Here is an 8,279-nt window from a genome sequence, read left to right as displayed (position 1 = left end):
AAAAAACCTCCTTTTGGGCACTCCAGAAATGGAAAATGGTTTTTTCGTCCAAAGAAAATGAAAACGTCCTTAGGCAACATTGTTTGCCATTCCAATATGCACCCTTGTGCACAATATGAGATCATTTGAACAAACTATGCCATGAATGTGGCCATAAGATTGATCATTTGACTTGAAAGCCATTGATCTTCACACTTGATAGCTCGTTTCTGAGAACACTTTTTTAAAATAATTGCCGTATTACAAGTTTGTTATTTTTCCTGGGAACTTGGTCACATATGATGACGCAATGCGAAGGTTTCCCAATTTCTTAATTTTTTGGGAATTTTTTATGCCCGTTTCAAAATGCGGTCAAAACGGCGGGAATGACCGTTCCTAGCTAGTGGTTGAATCTTGGATTTTTTGCTGTTTCTCTGATTAAATAGATACTTATGTACCTAGAAATGATTTTTGGAAAAAATAAATAGCAAACTATGAGGCAGCTGTAGTTCAAATTTGACCCGCTTCCAGCTGAATCGGCAAAAAAATTTCTTTTTTACGAGAGGTGGATCAAAACTTTTTACACCCAAACCATTTCGTCAATTGTGCATTCAATATGGCCTAGTATTTTAGAAAAATGATTTGGTCCAATTTTGCAACAATTAATTTGGAGGTCCTTCACAAAAAAACCTCCTTTTGGGCACTCCAAAAATGGAAAATGGTTTTTTCCTCCAAAGAAAATGAAAACTTCCGTAGGCAACATTGTTTGCCATTCCAATATGCACCCTTGTGCACAATATGAGATCATTTGAACAAACTATGCCATGAATGTCGCCATAAGATTGATCATTTGGCTTGAAAGCCATTGATCTTCACACTTGATAGCTCGTTTCTGAGAACATTTTTTAAAATAATTGCCGTATTAAAAGTTTGTTATTTTTCCTAGGAACTTGGTCACATATGATGACGCAATGCGAAGGTTTCCCAATTTCATAACTTTTTTGAATTTTTTATGCCCGTTTCAAAATGCGGTCAAAACGGCGGGAATGACCGTTCCTAGCTAGTTGTTGAATCTTGGATTTTTTTTGGTGTTTCTCTGATTAAATAGATACTTATGTATCTAGAAATGATTTTTGGAAAAAATAAATAGCAAACTATGAGGCAGCTGCAGTTCAAATTTTACCCGCTTCCAACTGAATCGGCGGAAATTTGTCTTTTTCACGAGAGGTGGATCAAAACTTTTTACACCTCAAGCATTTGGTCATTTGTGCATTAAATATGGCCTAGTATTTGAGAAAAATGATTTGGTCCAATTTTGCAACAATTATTTTGGAGGTCCTTCACAAAAAATCCTCCTTTTGGGCACTCGAAAAATGGAAAATGGTTTTTTCGTCCAAAGAAAATGAAAACTTCCTTAGGCAACATTGTTTGCCATTCCAATATGCACCCTTGCGCACAATATGAGATCATTTGAACAAACTATGCCATGAATGTGGCCATAAGGTTGATCATTTGGCTTGAAAGCCATTGATCTCCACACGTGATAGCTCGTTTCTGAGAACACTTTTTTAAAATAATTTCTTTATTACAAGTTTGTTATTTTTCCTGGGAACTTGGCCACACATAATGACACAATGCGAAGGTTTCCCAATTTTTTATTTTTTTTTAATTTTTTAAGCCCGTTTCAAAATGCGGTCAAAACGGCGGGTATGACCGTTCTTAGCTAGTGGTTGAATCTTGGAATTTTTTGGTGTTTCTCTGATTAAATGGATACTTATGTACCTAGAAATGATTTTTGGAAACATAAATAGCAAACTATGAGGCAGCTGCAGTTCAAATTTGACCCGCTTCCAACTGAATCGGCGAAAATTTGTCTTTTTCACAAGAGGTGGATCAAAACTTTTTACACCCAAACCATTTCGTCAATTGTGCATTAAATATGGCCTAGTATTTTAGAAAAATGATTTGGTCCAATTTTGCAACAATTATTTTGGAAGTCCTTCACAAAAAAACCTCCTTTTGGGCACTCGAAAAATGGAAAATGGTTTTTTCGTCCAAAGAAAATGAAAACTTCCTTAGGCAACATTGTTTGCCATTCCAATATGCACCCTTGTGCACAATATGAGATCATTTGAACAAACTATGCCATGAATGTGGCCATAAGATTGATCATTTGGCTTGAAAGCCATTGATCTCCACACGTGATAGCTAGTTTCTGAGAACACTTTTTTAAAATAATTGCCGTATTACAAGTTTGTTATTTTTCCTGGGAACTTGGCCACATATAATGACACAATGCGAAGGTTTCCCAATTTTTTATTCTTTTTTTATTTTTTAAGTCCGTTTCAAAATGCGGTCAAAACGGCGGGTATGACCGTTCTTAGCTAGTGGTTGAATCTTGAATTTTTTGGTGTTTCTCTGATTAAATGGATACTTATGTACCTAGAAATGATTTTTGGAAAAATAAATAGCAAACTATGAGGCAGCTGCAGTTCAAATTTGACCCGCTTCCAACTGAATCGGCGAAAATTTGTCTTTTTCACGAGAGGTGGATCAAAACTTTTTACCCCCAAACCACTTCATCAATTGTGCATTAAATATGTCCTAGTATTTTAGAAAAATGATTTGGTCCAATTTTGCAAGAATTATTTTGGAGGTCCTTAACAAAAAAATCTCCTTTTGGGCACTCGAAAAATGGAAAATGGTTTTTTCGTCCAAAGAAAATGAAAACTTCCGTAGGCAACATTGTTTGCCATTCCAATATGCACCCTTGTGCACAATATGAGATCATTTAAACAAACTATGCCATGAACGTGGCCATAAGATTGATCATTTGGCTTGAAAGCCATTGATCTTCACACTTGATAGCTCGTTTCTGAGAACACTTTTTTTAAAATAATTGCCGTATTACAAGTTTGTTATTTTTCCTGGGAACTTGGTCACATATGATGACGCAATGCGAAGGTTTCCCAATTTTTTAGTTTTTTTTGAATTTTTTATGCCCGTTTCAAAATGCGGTCAAAACGGCGGGAATGACCGTTACTAGCTAGTGGTCGAATCTTGGATTTTTTTGGTGTTTCTCTGATTAAATGGATACTTATGTACCTAGAAATGATTTTTGGAAAAAATAAATAGCAAACTATGAGGCAGCTGCAGTTCAAATTTGACCCGCTTCCAACTGAATCGGCGGAAATTTGTCTTTTTCACGAGAGGTGGATCAAAGCTTTTTACACCCCAAGCATTTTGTCATTTGTGCATTAAATATGGCCTAGTATTTGAATACTTTATAAAAATTATTGGTCCAATTCACAACAAATATATGATAGGTTCTTCACAAAAAAACTCATTTTTGGGCACTCAAAAAATGATTAAAAAATAGATAGAAAGATCAGATACATACAAATGGTTGCTCATCCCATAAAATGTGGTCTAACTTTGAGTGAAAATTTGTGTGATGCCTTTTTGCAAAATAGTTTTGATAGTTTACTTCACAAATCCTCAATTTTAGTACTTAGAAACTATTTTAAATCACTGTTTTTTTCGAACCAATCAAAACTCTTCCCCACGGATCGATGACATGGCGCCCATCCATCCATACTCCATCCAATATATCCGTCCCACATCCATCCATCCCCATCTATCTACAGAAAAAAGAAAAAGAGATAACCCCCCGCAGCCCAAACCCTAGATCAGATCCATCCATCCCCTGCTCCCAATCTCCTCGCCGCCGCCGCCACCTCCTCCCCTCCCCGCATCTCCTAGGCACCTCTTCGCCCGAGGAGATCGAGCGAGCGCCCGAGCGTGCCGGTCCTCGCAGCCTCCTCCCACGATTCCCCGCACATGAGCCCCACGAGAGGAGCTCCTCCTGTGATTTTGCACGCCGCCGCCGGCGACCACCAGCCACAGCTTGCCGGAGCTAGCAGATGAGTGACACCCTTCTTCCCGTGCTCCGTTTCTTCCTCCCTTTTCTCTCTCACACATCTCAATTTCTCTCTTTGTCTCAAATAGTGCACTCTGCCGCCATGGACACTCGCGTCCCCGACCTTGCAGCATGCCGCCCCGATGCCAAGTCCCTCCTCGCCGTTCCTGCGACGCCGAGCCGAAGCCTCGCCCAAGTCCAAGAGCTGCCGCCGTTTGCCTCCTCGCCATGGCCTCCCCTACTTCGTCTGCTTCGCGGACAAAGCTCCATCTCCGTCAACGTGTCCTCCTGCCGTCTCTGTTCGCTGTCAGGCTCGATCGACTCTAGCAGCACCCCACGGTGACGCTTCGCTCCTCCTAGCCCCCGTCTCCTGTGCGTTTTGTTCCTGTAGTGGTCTTTCCGTTGCTCTAGTGATGTTGCAGTTGTATGCTTGTGGGAATTATGTTGTCTGAGTACTGAATAGCTTAGATTGGTAGTGTCATCATCATGTGCTAGCTTAGTTCCATTTTATGTTGCTTCATCCTGGCGGTTGTATCCGTGTGTCTACCCATGTAATTAACTAGATAGTAGTTGTTTCATCGCTTCAAGTTCAGAGCCTGGGTGCTTTGTGCTCTTTTCTGTAAACAAAGAGTGGCATCTACTACACTAATAGTCTAGCACTACTTGCACCAAGATTCGGTGGTTTGATGTGGCCTGTAAGCTAAACTACTCCAAGTGGGCAGTACCTGTTTAATTAGATTAGCAGAAAATTCAGGCCCCTGAGATTTTGTTGCTCTTGTATAGTGTGAAATTCAGTAGATGAATCAGTAACAAACTCAGCCAACATGAAGTTTGAATCAACACAGATGCTAGTGTTCTGCAATCATATATAGGTCTTTGAACTCGCAGACTGGAATATATATATGGGGTGTTTGTGACTGCTTGCATGACAAGAATGTTACTAGTACATTTGTCAACAGTAGTGCTTTCATCATTTTATAGTTTACCACATGTGTTAAATGACCAAAGTTCATGGCTGGTTCTCTAACTTGGAGGTGATGTCTAGGCAAAAACAACAGTAAATTATGATCACCATACCTGGTGATCTGCTACAGCTATGCATTGATGAAACTGTTTGCTTGCTTCTATACCGTGCTTGCTTCTGTACCTGGCTCTTGTATAGTTCTGAATTGGTCTAGTAGATATGAATTTGGAGTGCTTTTTGTACCTTGCTAGCCAGTGTCCTCAGCGCATTATATGTTACTGTGCCCAGGTGTTTTGTGGGCAGAACAGAAGCTCTTGAGTGGGTTATCTGAATTTTGGTCTGTTGTACCCTTTAGAAGCATAACAAATTCGTCTAGCTGAATGTACATTTTTTGCAATTACTTTAATTTAATCGGACTACTGGCTATAACAATAAGTATAGTACGCTAATTGGCCAAAATATGGACACCCGAAGGGCCCGACACGCACAATCCTATCCTATCCGAGCCCGTCATTGCATGCACTTCGGACAATCGTCCGTAGCATCATAAGGAACACCTCCCTTTCGAGGTACCCAAATGGAACGGTCTTTATTTGTGTTGTTGGTTGGTCTATCTAGCTATAGACCACGTTGAAAGAAAAATACAAAATCCATTCTTCATGGTCGGGCGCATTTCTCCAAATCCTCCAGGATCACAAGTGGAATGCTAAGCAAGGGCGGGGAGGCTGCGAGCTCTGCACCGAACAGAAAGAAGCAAGCAGGGGGTGTTGCCGTGTCGTGCCGGAGAGAAAGCATAGTCAATCAAACTAAATAAGGCTACAAAAGTAGCTAGCTAGCGTTTTTAAGCTGGCTACCTTTTCTAGCGCGTGTACTCTTCTGTGGAGTCGCACGGAACGAGCCTTGTCTTCCCTAAAAACGACTAGCTCCCTTTTCTTGTTCCGGTCACCCTTCTCTTGCCGTGGAAATACTTTTGCCTGTGGTGTGGTCCAACCCATGGGCGGAGTCACCCTCATCCCGCCATTGCTCAGTGCTCCCTGCAGCTTCGTTGGGCTTTACCTGCATGGGCGCGGGGTTCTATAAGAGAACGAAAAGCTCTCTTTTTACAATAAAACGCGAACCGCGCGGAGCCCACCCTTTTTCGTTTTCTGCCGCCACTGGGTTGCCGCAGGGGAAACACAGCCCGGCCGCCTCTCGGGAAAGGGGGGGGGGTGGGCCTACCTATCCCGAGGGAGCAGCTGAGAGGTTCCATATGCTGAGCCGAAGGGCAGAACTTCAGTGCGTGATCGTAGTATGTCACCTTGTCTTGTCCTTGCAGCATCGAAGAATACCTATGCACTATGTTCCGGTTCACTGATAAGGAAGATAGAGTTGGGGTGGGGGTCTACGATGTGATACTGTAGTATGCCCCGGGGAGAAAGATGCGCAACTCAAAACGGAAGCAGGAAGCGTGTTGTCAAATAGGTCGGAGGTTACCAGATCTTTGAGACTACCATCGATTCGATAGTGCAGAACAACCAGAAACAGAAGTGGAGTTAGAAAGCCGTATGATAGGTGGTAACTTTCTTGTACAGTTCGTGGGTTAAGCGGCGTACTCTGGGGGAATATTAGGCTCTATCGAACATACAGGGAATTGGAGGTAGCATTTTACTTATGTTAAGTCATGGAATGGTTTCTTCAGCCCTTTTTCTATGTGTTGGTGTTCTATATGACCGACATAAGAACTCGACTTGTTAGATATTATGGAGGTTTAGTGAGCACCATGCCGAATTTCTCTACCATTTTCTTCTTTTTCACTTTAGCCAATATGAGTTTACCCGGCACTAGCAGCTTTATCGGGGAATTTCTAATCTTAGTAGGAGCTTTCCAAAGAAATAGCTTAGTAGCCACATTAGCTGCGCTTGGGATGATTTTAGGCGCGGCGTATTCCCTTTGGCTATATAATCGTGTGGTTTCTGGAAATTTAAAACCCGATTTCCTCTATAAATTCTCCGATCTAAATGGCAGAGAAGTTTCCATATTTCTACCTTTTCTTGTTGGAGGGGCGACCGTCCGTTGAACTACCAAAAAAGGGTAAACCAATGTGATCATGACATTGTAGGTGCTTGCGATGGGACGGATGCGACTTCCCTCATAAGTAATGGGTGGCATAGCCCATAGCAGAAGTCCCCCTTTTTATCCATTTCTTTATTACCCCAGAGGGGCCCACCCTGGTGGGACCGAGAGAAAGAAAGGACGGGGGGGGGGCGACCATGCATGGCACTTCTCGACCGTGTCTCCGAGGGACAGTTGAACGAGCAACTCATGAATGCTGCTGGGTCAGACGAGCCAATAACTCGAACGTGTTCGGTCAGTTTTTTGAGCAAGAATCACAGCGTTACCTTACCTTCACCATGATACGGACTCCAAGTTCTTATGGCAGAGCACGAGGAGTTTCCTTCAATATGATGATGAAAATGGAAACCAGAAGCACGACTGGGTCTTCGTAGTCCGAGATCATTCTTATATATCAGTCATAGTAATGTAAGCATGAGACTTTTTGGTAGTACCGGTGAACCAGATGGACGCGGCGAGGTAATCTGGGACGGAGGACTCATAATATCTCTATAGATCTGGCAAAAGAGAAAGACCCCTAATGTCAGGGGCTGACCACTGAGCTCACTCAGGCCCCGCTGGGTGGGCCAGAGTGGGTGCGAGCTGGAATTGCCATAGCTTATGGTTAGAGCAATAGGAAAGGGCCCAGCAGAGAGAACAGTCAGGATAACGAGCGCGGAGCCCACTTGGCAGGCCGGCAGGAGCAGCGGGCAAGTGCTTGCTTGGTAGGCCAACAGCCCTGTGAACCGGGCGGGGCACTCGACGAAAGGGGGGCACGCTGAGCAAGTACGCAAAATTGGCCCTGCGGAGCTTTCAAAAAGAAAAGCAAGGACCACTACGGGAGGTCGAACCACGGACCGGAGGTAGTAGAACGTGATCCGCACCGGTCAATATTGGATCAAACAATAGGGGACCGTAGCACTGACCTTTTTTTTTCAAGACAATAGGTACTGTTCCCTACCGAGACAAGGGACACTCTCAACGGATCCTCCACGCGCTGGGCATACCATAGTTCTTCCGTGCGTCTTTATCGTGGCGGAAACAGAACAAGAGGGAAAGACCCGGCCGACTCGCCCAGGGCTCGAGGGCGAGCCATACGAGAGTGAGTCGAATTCTGTTTACGTTCTCGGTTTGGGTTCGGGCCCCTCTCGATCTTTTGCGTATAAGGGAAGGGGGAAGGAGTCTAAATCTATGGACATTAATGAACCACCATTGATGGACGTTGCACATGACACGAGAAATTCGACTCGACGGTCCGGTGCTAATAGAAGTCGCTTACTCTCCGTCTAGCGAAGGTGCCAGATCCTTAAAGTAAAGTATCTATCA

The sequence above is a fragment of the Triticum urartu genome, chromosome 1 (assembly GCF_003073215.2).
Source record: "Triticum urartu cultivar G1812 chromosome 1, Tu2.1, whole genome shotgun sequence".
In the NCBI taxonomy this organism is placed as follows: Eukaryota; Viridiplantae; Streptophyta; class Magnoliopsida; order Poales; family Poaceae; genus Triticum; species Triticum urartu.
Note: the sequence above shows the minus strand (reverse complement) of the source record.